Consider the following 12,430-nt stretch of genomic DNA (forward strand, 5'->3'; position numbering starts at 1 on the left):
TGCTGCCATCCATCCATAGAATCCATTGAATGAACTTTCATTAAAATGTCCTTAAAGGTAATGAAGAAAGAAACACGAAAAAGAGAAAGAATTACATTGCATAGAAAGCACTGAGTCTTCTCATTTTTTGAGAATCCTGCTTGATGATGAGTAGAGAGAGGAGTGAGAGCTTGATGAGTGGAACCCTTAGCAATGATAATCCCATTAGTACTGTACTGCATGTTAAGCTCTCCACTAATAACTCACATGTATGAGCATGAAGGGTGTGTATGCGCACGTATGGCCGAGTCCCGCTTGGACCATCCTAATTATCAGACGAGGCTCACGTGAGGGTAATTACCGCATCTGAGACAGTGGGAACAAGGCTATGACTGACCCAGAAATCCACAGGCTAATGAAGCGATAAGACACACACACACACACACACACACACACACACACACACACACACACACACACACACACACACACACACACTGTTTCTCTCTATGTGTTGGTATTACCTCACATAGAGACACAAGGACAGAGCAAAAGAAAGAGAGAAAGCCAAAAGACAGAAAGGGGAACAATGTTTCCCTCAGCCTGCATTAGAGAGAGCAGAGAGATTTGGGAGGAGCTGTCAAGAGACGCTCTGTCAGGCAGCTTCCAGCTCAGCCCTTTTCCTAGTATGAACTAATCTGGCTGCTCTCTGTTCTTTGTCATATCTGGCCATGGCTCCACAGCACTGTGGTCTGCTTCCACAGCCGCGGATTAAGCTCGGCTACCCGAGACTAAATTCTCTATTGAAGAATCATCTAGGTGTAATCCCTGTGTGAAGCCAGCCCTGTATGGTACAGCACATTATATCTCTCACAATGACTATTATTCACATCAGGCTGTGCACTCTGGAGATTCTGGAGACAAGCACAAGGGTGGTTTGCTGTACATAGGCAAGGGACCTTAAGGGTTTGTTATGTGAAGTGAGATTGGCTCACTTAAGGTGGGCCCTCCTGGGAAGAGATCAGCTAATTCTGGCAAGTTGTTTTTCCACACCTAGGTGATTAAAATATTAACATTTTAATACACTCTGTCACATATTTCTTTAGTAATCCTGTCTCCCATTTTCTACATTTGCATGAACATTTAACATTTGCATTTTTCCATTTCCCTTTCTGTTGAATGTGCAGGGAGAAAAAAAATCAAGAAAGAAATAAAGTAATAAGGGCAAATAAACCGAATGTGCCTATAAATCAAAAACAAACAGTTGAATAACAGAAATAATGACAAACTTTACAGACAATCAGATATTTATAGAAGGAACTAATATGTATAAGCCAAATTCCATCTATATGTGAATTAAATTGCATTAAGTAGTTAGTTAAATATAATGATAGCTTATCCCAGGTGTCCTAGGGTGAGGGTTGGGGAACAACATGATCACCCTTCCATCATAAGGGGTTATCACCAACCAAAGGAAGTCTATTGAGGTAAGAGGAGAATGTGCAAACTCATAAAAGAAAGAAGACAGAACCTTCTTTCTGTGAGGAGACAGTGGTAACCATCAAAAATCTGCTCTGACAGTGGAGGGTATGTGAATTCCCCTGGGTAATGTCAGACTGGACTACAGGTGAGAAAATACTTTATGATGTGACAATGACCTTTGACCTTGAAGATAAACATCAGCAGTTTATTATATTAGACAATGGTGTGGAATTGTCTTGAGTTATCCCCAAACTCAGCTCTGTAAGGTCATAGTGACCTTGATCTTTGACTACAAATTTCTAATCCGTTCATCCTTTGATTAAAGTCATGAAGAATGCTACAAAGTATGGAAGTAGTGATGTACAGATAAAAACATTTTGTATTCATCTACTGCTTGAGTAGTGAGCAGCTGAGTCAGTTTTTATTACCAGAGAAATCCCTCATGTCATGACACCTTACATACAGGAATACAGATTTTAAGATATTTTAACATGCTTCCCTACTCATATTTTAGACAAATCTCGTATATGGGAGTATGTTTGGTTTTGAATATCATATCTTAAATTATTCACTTACTCTTTATTTATTTTCAAAATCAAGAAATCTGGGATCAGAGATTGTGCACTCCATAAACCTACAGTGCATTTTAAAAAGGGCAAAGATTTAGTGGTTTATCCCAAACCAGAACTGTATTTGTATTGATAAGTGCACTGTAGCTGACAGAAATACCACTAATTTCTTTTGGTTGCTCCCTTATTTCCCAAGTGGTCGCCACAGCGGATGCATCCACATGTTTGATTTGGCACAGATTTTATGCCGGATGCCCTTCCTAACACAACCCTCTCAACTGTCTTGGGACTGGCACTAATAGGACACTAGCTGAGGCTGAGTTTATGTGTCCTTCTGGAATCAAACGGGGGAACTTTCATATGTACGGTAAACATGTTAACCACCACAACAGTTTATTTATAAAGCGCTTTCACAGACAAGCAATCACAAAGCGCTGTACAACAAGACAGAGTAAAATAAACAAGAAAATCAAGAGCTGTAATAGCAATACAAAATGGGAGACTTGGTGCCACAGGCTGTCTATTGCCCTAGTTTTTAATCTTATACAAGAAACAACTAACAAATTCTGAGCCTGTGATCGAATACTGCGAGGACAGGTTTGTTTAGTACAAAGTTTATATAAATACTATGGATCCTGGCCATTTAGTGCTCTGTATCTAAGTACAAGAATTTTAAAACAGATCTTAAAATCTACTGGTAAAGAAATAAAATAAAATAATAAATAAATAATAAATATTATATTATATATATTATAAACATTAATAGTCTGGCTGCAGCGTTTTGTGCCTGTTTGAGGCCCCCAAAACATGATTTATCTGAGTCAGTAAACAGGGAATTACAATAATCTAAGCATGATAACACAAACGCATGAACAATTATCTGTGGTTTGGCCAAACAGACCATATGTTACATTTTAAAATGTTCCTGATACGAAAGAAACAGGAACAATAAATAGAGAGGAATCAAATATTATGCCAATATTTCAAATACCGGACCTAGCAGATGAACAAATAGAAGCATGAGCCTGACTGATTTTCATATATAATAGAGGAGAAGCTATAATCATAGCCTCAGTCTTGCGCTGTTTAGAACAAAATAATAGCTTGAGAGCCAGACACTAATGTGGGTTAAAGAGGAGACTAGAGCGAACAGACAATTCAGCTGGTGAGGTTTTAAAGACATATCCAGCTAAACGTCATCTGCATAGAAATGTTAAGAAACATCAGAAAAATACTTAATGGTGCCAGCTAGGAGAAGAATGTAGAAAGAAAATAATAATGGACCCATTACTGAACCTTGTGGAACCCCCACAGGTTAGGGAGGCATAATCAGAGAAGAACTTGTTCACCCTAACAGAGAAAGTCTTGTCAGAGGAATATATAAATAGGAAGAAAACCAATGTAACACAGAGCCAGAGAGACCAGCCAGAAACTTAAGCCTATTAAGTAAAATTTTATGATCAACAGTATCAAAGGCTGAACTGAGGTCAAGTAGAATGAGTACAGTACAAATCCCTGCATTAGAAGCCACGAAAACACTGTTATAGAATTTCAAAAGCGCAGTCTCAGCGCAATGCTGCTTTTGAAAGCTAGACTGTAATAGGTTGGGAAAAATGTAATTAGCATAATAAAGGATCTGAATAGACTTTCTACAGCTTTTTCTAAGAATTCCCTAACAAATGGCAATTTCAAAATAAGACGAAAAATTACCAATGCAGAAAAAAGAAGAAACTAATCATGAATTCTTTCTTCATATGTTGTAATTGAAGATAAGATAACATTACTCAACCTTTAAATATACTCTCTAAATTATTGCTTCTCCACCAGATCAGTAAACATGAGCGCAACAAAACCGTGAACCTCAAACAAGGGTTAGGAATGCACAGGTTGTGGGTCAGTACTCAGAATCAGCATCAAACACAGAGAGAGATCAAGTACTTGAAAGTGTATCAAGTAATAAAAAGTTGATCTCGCTATTGTTATCCCTACAGATAACAATAGAAACACAAAAATGATAAAAGAGTTCACAATCATCTCTATGTCTATAGGTGGCTTTTGAGCGCCCCTTAAAACAAACCTGTAAACCATGTCTGAGTTTTATGCAGTTCAACCAACAAGATATGTTTCAGAACTCCCAAACTGTCTCTTACTTCACAAAAGGAAATGAAAAGGTTACAAAACATCTAAAAGTCAATCTTGGGGATCCCCACTTTGGTCTGACAAAGCCTCATAGAAGATGGTACCCTCAGGGTAATACTGTTGATACTGTCCTACTCTGGAGCCTTACATTTAAGTGCTTCAGACTAGTGTTGTACAATCTCTGTGCTCACAGAAGCAGAGGGCATTTCTTTTGCTTGTACCAGTTTGCTAAACAGCTTCATTGACGTGGCAGTTTAAGTGATAAGTATGACCCACTCATAGTGTTGGTCTGTGAGGCAGAACAGGTTACCCCAAGCCCACGCTCCAGCCATCACAGGATCCCTGTCTCTGTCGCTCCTACGCAGAAAGAAAATGTGTGTGCGCACATGATAGACTGTGTATTCGAGTGAGTTATCTTGATCAAATTCCCAATTACACAGATGAGTGTCTCTTCAATGCTGTGCTCTTTATACAGATACACAAACAAACAGACATAAACATCACACAAACACACCCACTCTCACATACAAAACAAGAAAAAGAAACACACGCAGGCCGGAGGCAACAAGCACTTCATTTCCTATTCCACCCCCTCTCCTCATCCTCAGCACCCCTTCTATTCCACTCTGGCCTCCCCAACACTCAACCCACAGTCACTATAGCAACCTCACACACAGAGGACTAATCATGCCATTGCAACATCTGTCAGACAACGGAGACACACGCCCTTAAAATGTGCATGCCACTGCATACACTAATGAAGCACACAAGCACAGAAACAGTTAAAGAAAGCAAACTTTATTACCTTTGCTCATGGTTCATCCTGTCACATGAAGTTTGAAAGTGGGAGCTGCAAGAGAAGATTATTGAAGAATATTGGTTTTCTAGGACCGGAAGAATGATCTGTTTGAAAACTTGCAATGATGCCACAGAGGTTTATGAAGGCCCTACTGTACAAAAGCCTTAGCCGCTTAAAATGAGCAAATAAAGTCTGCTCCAGAAACATTTCTGCTGGGTATGCTGCTCTGCTGCCACCTGTAGATTACACCTGGTACTCCACAATATAAACATATAAGTCTCAGGACTCTGGCCTCGCAACATCCACGGAAATTCACCATATTAAATATTAGAAAAAAAGGAACTAAGAAAAATGAGGTGTCTTAGATCTGCCGTATTCCACCTGCTGTTGAGCAGCAAAATCAATCCCCTTCCTTCAGCAAACAGTACATACGAGTCCCAGTGAAGCACTCATCGTGCTTCAGCATACTCTATGCACCATCTAGCCAGCTTTCAAGGAGTTTGATGATATCTATTTTGGTTTTTGTAAAGTTTGCTGAGGCTTGGTACCAAAATGAGTCACACACAAACTCAACTCAAACTCCAGCTATAGCCTCAGAAAAGGAAAGTGGCTCTCAGAGCAACACACAGCCTACGTGCAGCCTCTGCATCTTTTAGCAAAAAATAAAAGGGGGTGAGCGAATGCTTTATATTTAGAATGGTGACGCTATACAAACTTGAGCACTAACATGAGAGGAAAGCTCAGCGATGCGTTAGAGAGCCGCATATTCAATAATGTATCAGAGGCAGGATTTTAAAAACAGCTGGGGATCGCCGCTCTGTCTTGTCCTGTCTGTCAGTCTGTCTCTTTGCATGTCTTTCTCCCGGTCCGTCCACTGCGACGGCAGCAGATTTGCTACTCCTGTGGGGAGCTGATGTTTGGTTAAACTTTCATCCTATCAACGTCTTCACTTGATTTTTCTCTGGGCCTTATGATGAATCTCCCTCTGAGTTTTCTTTACTCTCTCAGAAGAAAGGTTCCATTCCTTTCTTTATCTTTGTGTGCTCCCTTGCTGTTTCTTCCTTAGTGGTCATGGTGCAGCCTTTTAGCAAAATAGATCATACACAAAACACCTGGGGAAAAGGGGGCTTCTGACGGTAAATGTTCATGTGTGTGCATGTGTCTGTCTGACGTTCACTGTGGTAATCATTGCCTACCTGTTTCAGTGCACAGACACACTGCGCTGCTTCATCCTTGAGGAATGAAAGAGTAAGAAATCTCCCCAGAATTCTCCTGCAAGAGAGAAGAGAGGATACTGTGAGAAAGCAAAGGGGTTGGGGAAGGAAAGAGAAGAGAAAGAAGGAGAAGGAAAGGAATTAAGAGCAGAGCTTTAGCTTTAAAGAAGTCACTGATCTTAAAGACAACTCTGACTTTCAGCTAAGTTCTCCATGTTCTTCTTGCACTCATTTGTTTATATCATTGCATTCAGATCAAAGCTTCCAATCTGAAACCCGAGTTCAGCTAGTGCAGCTCAGTCGTTCCAAAAGCAGTCTGGGTCAAATGGACAGCCGCGGCTCAACTTCTACACTGGGAGCTTTTAAGGCTTTTAAGGCTTCCATGCCAGCAAGATGTACAGGCTTGTGAGTGGAACAGGGGCTGAAATGCCCAAGTGGGAAAAGCATGCAGCACCTCGGTATGAAAAGTACACACTCGCAGATCAAAGGTCCATGTGAGAATACTAGCAAGGAGGCATGTTTAGTGTAACAGACCATACATACATGTGCACACACAGACCTGCACACAGATATACAGATGTCACTCTTCTATGTTTTGTGACACCAGTGACATCAAGATGTAGCAAAGAAGCAATCACTGGTGGAGGGAAATCGGTGTGGATCTGAAAGGATTACAGGGTTGTTTCCAGAACTGCTTGTGTTGATGATGATATTTGTCTTTTATTGAAGTTAAATATTTTGACCAAAAGTCCTCTATACACATGCTGTGAATCAGCCACTTAAAAAAAAGAACATTTTGAACATTTTCAACTTAAATCTATAATTATTCTTATTATTCTTATTATTTTTATTATTTTCTACAACTTCTGGTGTATCTGATGGGATGGCCACTGTAAGCACTGTGAGTTAGGCTAGCCTATAAATTTTGTATATCACCAAATAAATAATATAATGTGCAATAAATATATTAAAATCAAATTGAAAGAATGCAATAGAAAAGCCTATTAATAATATCAAGATGATTAGAATAAATCAGTCCCTGGCAAAAGATGCCATAACAAAGAGTCACCACTGGTCTGTGCTATTATACCACTCCTGTGTTTGTGCTGCTGACCGACTTACCAAACAAGGGCAAAGACGGTGATGGCAGCATACATTAACTGCAGAATCTGGTGATGTAAATATCAAGATTGATTTGTTTGCAAATCATAACCAGGTCATGCTGTGCGTTCCTTGGCCTGTAATCACCTGTTGTTTTTAGGTTATAAAGGTGAGATCTTCAATGATGCAAAATTCGAAGAATGTGATTCTTTGTCTGACTTTGACAATCTAAGCGTGTGATCTGAGCTCAGGCTTGTGTTCACTTACATATATGTGCACTATTGCAAATGAACGTGCATCACGTGTGGAGGCAAGCTAGCATTTTATTTTCAGTCGATGACACATTCCTCCCTCGATTCCCATCCACTCGCAACATGTTTCCTCTGTAATGATCTTACAGTGCTGGTGAAATGAGTTGTGCAGAGGATTATTATAAGCATCGGTTACCCTCTATTGCGGGAACTGGTTTCCCCCTCAATCATGTTGTTTTCCTGTTGGGTTTCAGTACTCCCTGGTTGGAAACCACCTTGTTAGTGAGAATGTGCTTCACCTGTGCTGGCCCAGCAGAAGTAATTAAAGCCTCAGCAGCTTTGTGCAGGAAAGGGAGAGTCTGGAAACTAGATCAGTGAGAAAGCTCGCGTTGGTGCAAGCAATTCAGTTTACAGATCTTGTACAGCGACATAGGACAAGTTATGTTTGTCCTGCATTGGTGGACACGGCGTTACTTTAGATTCTTCTGTGACTTTTATGCAATGAAGTGGCACCCACTGGTGAAAGCCTGTCTGCAAACCTTTTTTGCTGCTTTGAAACTCTGAGAGGACTCCCATGGGAACCCTTCAGAGCAGCCTTTGAAGCCCTTTTATGTTAATGGCTGAAAGTGATTATTCAGAGAGAGTCAAAATGTTGATAGTAATTTGAAGGGAATTCATCTCTAGGTGCTACGTCTGGACGTCACCTTAAAGGTTTCTGCTGGTGGTGGAAATGGTTCTGGGCATGGTAGCATATTATTTAGGTCACTGAAGTGCTTTCACATGGCCCTTTCACACCATGAACCAAACTATTTCTGCACTGATCTGCACAGCAATGGCCCAGATAATTTTTTGATGTCTAACCCTAACCAGGGCAGCTCAGTGGAACTCCGCTTACTTTGGTTTGGCTTCACTCAGCATGTATGAAACACTCTTCATAGGCTTCTGTCAGTCAGACTCAAAATCAAGGCAAGTGGGGGAAGCGGGGCAGCAGAGTGGGCATCAGATGTCTCTTAAGCCTATTTTAAATGCAGTGTCACAGTTAAGCCACGGACAACACTGACATGATTACCTACAAACTTTATCTGCAGACGCAACCATCCTCAAGCTGCACCATCTCTTTTTACAGTGTCAGTAAAGTGTGAAATGTTTCAAGATCATATGTTCACCAGAAGTGTCATTCCCTTTTAGAGAAATATATTTCAGCAGCATATTTCAGTTTGTAAACATGTTTACTCTTTCGAAGTGTATGTGCGGCACTGATCAAAATTGGCCCAGAACGTTAAGGAGGTTGTTGCAGGTCAAGCTGGCAACAGGGACTCTCAGAGTGGAATGGCACAGTCTTGCTTCAACAACTTCTCCAACTTGTTTACAACTTGTATACTTGTGTGTGCATGTGTGTGCATCTCTAGCGTTTAAGAGTTTACACAAAGGGAATAAACTGGGTGAGGATTAAATCTGACCCCACAAGGATGATCAAACATCTTGAGAGGATTCAAGATGCCTGCATAATTCAAATGAAACTTCAAAACTGACCTGCTGCTCTTGAACTTTTTAAGCTGAAAAGGTATACAGTATAATAATAATGAGTCAGCTACATTCAAAACCCAATTGTTCCTCCATCCATTGAACAACCTGTATAAGAAGAAGCAAGATGACAGGTAGGCAGTTCAGACACACACTCACTTTAATCCTAAACTTAAAATTACCACTTCTGAAAAATCAAAAGTAAGTACAGCTGTCTGGCGTTTCAAGTTGGATCGGATTACAAAGCTCCAGTGTTCCTTCACATCTCGGTTTATTATAGCAAATGCAGCTGGGTCTCTTGGGATTTGATTCAAAACAGTGAGTTAAAATTCCTCTATTGGCATTTTCAGACATTTATCCCCACCGTACATCCAGAACAATGAGTAAAATCTTTAAGCATTTGCTTTAAAGTGAGGATATTTTTAGTAAGAGCTGATCATTATTCAATAAAAATGCAGAAAAGGAAAAACATAATCTCTATCAACTGCAATTAATTCTTTTGTGACCATGGTTTTAAAAAAACAAAAAAACATGAATTTTCCCCAGGTCCACCAAGGTACAGTTTTTTAGCATCCCTGTGAACCTGCTACAGTTTTTGCATCTGTTTAGGGACTCTAAGTCACTTCTTCCTCTTTGTGAATCCCCAGACTGACTCACTGATGTTGACTGAAGGGTTCTGTGTTGGGCAAACAATCTATTACACGACTCGTCTCTTTTTCATGCCACTAAAATAATTCTTTATGACTCATTTTTAAGGTTGGGGACAAACAGATGCCTCTTTGGTGGTATTGGACGACAAATGAGATTTTGTCTATATTTCTTATTAATGAGAAGGTCACTAATTCTGACCAAGCCCCTTGCTCCATTTGCAGCAATGCAGTCCTAAAGCAGCAGAGAACCTCTACTGTGTTTCCTGGTTAAAGCATGATTCTTCAGCACTTTGCCAACGAAATTTGCACTTTGCCAACGAATAACAACACCTACGCCAGAATGCTGTTTAAAGACTTCAGTTCAGCGTTCAATACAATCCTCCCCTCACAACTCATCAGGAAATTGACAGACCTAGGCATCAGTTCCCTCATGTGTAAATGGTTACTGGACTTCCTGACCAACCGCCCCCAACATGTCCGGCTGGATAACCGCTGCTCATCTACAATCACAATGAACACTGGTGTACCACAAGGCTGTGTGATGAGCCCTTTCCTCTAGTCCCTCTTCACCCACAACTGCAGACTTGCTGATGGTTCCAACACCATCATTAAGTTTGCAGATGACACCACGGTGATTGGCCTCATCCATGACAACGATGAGGCCGCCTACAGGGAGGAGGTGGATCGTCTGGCTGAGTGGTGCGACACAAACAACCTGCTGCTCAACACAGAGAAGACCAAGGAGCTCATCGTGGACTACAGGAGGAATGCTGACCCACATCCACCCATCTACATTAAAAGGACGGCTGTGGAGAGTGTGAGCAGCTTCAAGTTCCTGGGTGTCCACATCTCCGAGGATCTCATCTGGACGACCGACTGCTCCAAGCTGGTCAAGAAGGCTCACCAGCGCCTCTTCTTCCTGAGGACTCCTGTCCTCAGACATTCTGGTGAACTTCTATCGCTGCACCATCGAGAGCATGCTGACCAACTGTATAACAGTCTGGTACGGGAACTGGAACGGAAGGCGTTGCAGAGGGTCGTGAAAACTGCCCAGCGCATTGCCGGAGCACCACTTCCTGCCATAAATGACATCTACAGGAAGCGGTGTCTGAAAAGGGCTGGGAAAATCATCAAAGACCCCAGTCACCCATCACATGGACTCTTCACCCTCCTGCCCTCTGGGAGGCGCTACAGGAGCCTCCGGACTAAGACCACCAGGTACCGGAACAGCTTCTTCCCCACAGCTGTCAGACTCCTGAACTCTGCCTCCTGACATCTGACCCACATTAAACTCATGGACTGAACATACACACACCCACAACCACTAGCACTTTATATAGCCTCTGTAGAAAGTAGCCACATATTTCTTTTCTCTTAACTGCACTACTGTATGATTCTGTATAACCAATCATTCTGTACAATACGATAATTATAATTCTACAACTGTTTATAACTTGCATATTTCTGTATAGCTTTATATTTCATATTTCTGTATAGTTTCATATTTATATCCTGTTCATAGCCTGTACATAGCTTGTATACCCACTACAGCCTGTACATACTTATAGCATATTCATAACATACCTTCATACCGTGTACATTGTAACATACCCATAATAGACCCATTTTTGTACCCTCATACCTATAACAGACCCATTTCTGTAATATATGTATATACCTATATTATTGCTAATATATATTTTGTAATATATCTATATCATGGCTAAAGCACTTCTGGATGGATGCAAACTGCATTTCGTTGCCTTGTACTTGTGACATGTGCAATGACAATAAAGATGAATTCTATTCTATTCTATTCTATTCTAAATTGCCTTCAGTTAGACCCAGTTTTTATATTTTCAAGTGTCACTTTTCTTTGTTTCCACATTTATAAATACTTCCATAAATACAACTTTAATAAGCACTGATTCAGTAAAGTCTACTTATGACCAGACTGTACACATTAGATGGATGTACCCACTTGTTTCTGCCAGTTCTTTGCTGATGGTGCTGCCGGGCATCTTTTAGATTCAGAGAACAGTAAGTCAGCTTTTTGTATTTTTCATCTGCCATACTCACTTTCATTGAACAACGCTTTCTGCCTGTCAGAGACCTTGCTGATGCAAGAAGCCCAGCTTAAGTTTTCTTCTTATATAAACTCTTTCCATACGCTTTAGATGAAACTGTCATTGGCTGTCATTTCAGCAAATGATCTGGTTCAAGCATTACATTGTGGGTTATAAGCACCCCTTCGCAATACTTGTTTAATTTTCCACTCGGCTCAATGCATACAAATGATTTCCTTTTCTTCTATAAAGTGCTCTGTTACTTCATTTTCTTCAACAGGATGCAGATATTGTAGTTTAGTATTTCACTCAAAAAATGGCTTGGAATTTAAGGTCAATTTCAAACTGTCACTTTAATAGAGACGATACAGAATAACCTTGGACAAATGACAAGTTATTGTGAAGCACACAGAGAAACAAAAAAAATGATATACAGCTGCCTTTATGTTAGATCACAGTAAAGGGGTTCCACATATAAAGCTTTTCATTATATGGTGAAAGGTTTTTTTTGTCCATTTTAACTGGATTTTCTGTGCTAATATTTATTTTTAATTAACAGAAGTGGTAGTGCCTGTGTACTTAAGCAGCAACCAACCTTTCTCAGTTCTACAGCATATTTTATTATATTTTTCTGCTTTTTAGATTTTCAGTTTTAG

The 12,430-nt window shown here is 40.4% G+C and overlaps 1 protein-coding gene across 16 annotated transcripts in view; it reads right to left on the reverse strand.

Annotated features, from left to right (window-relative positions):
* ptprdb (protein tyrosine phosphatase receptor type Db) overlaps window positions 1-12,430 on the reverse strand; it is a 153,965-nt gene that overhangs the window by 99,371 nt on the left and 42,164 nt on the right. For all 16 annotated transcript variants that reach the window (XM_084931199.1, XM_084931195.1, XM_084931205.1 and 13 more), the window contains exons 3-4: window positions 6,165-6,240; window positions 4,975-5,019 (exon numbers count right to left, since the gene is read on the reverse strand). The gene's annotated coding sequence lies outside the window, so the exon portion shown is untranslated. The remainder of the gene's footprint in view (window positions 1-4,974; window positions 5,020-6,164; window positions 6,241-12,430) is intronic.

The sequence above is a fragment of the Perissodus microlepis genome, chromosome 6 (assembly GCF_051167445.1).
Source record: "Perissodus microlepis isolate ML-2025 ecotype Zambia chromosome 6, ASM5116744v1, whole genome shotgun sequence".
Taxonomy (NCBI): Eukaryota; Metazoa; Chordata; class Actinopteri; order Cichliformes; family Cichlidae; genus Perissodus; species Perissodus microlepis.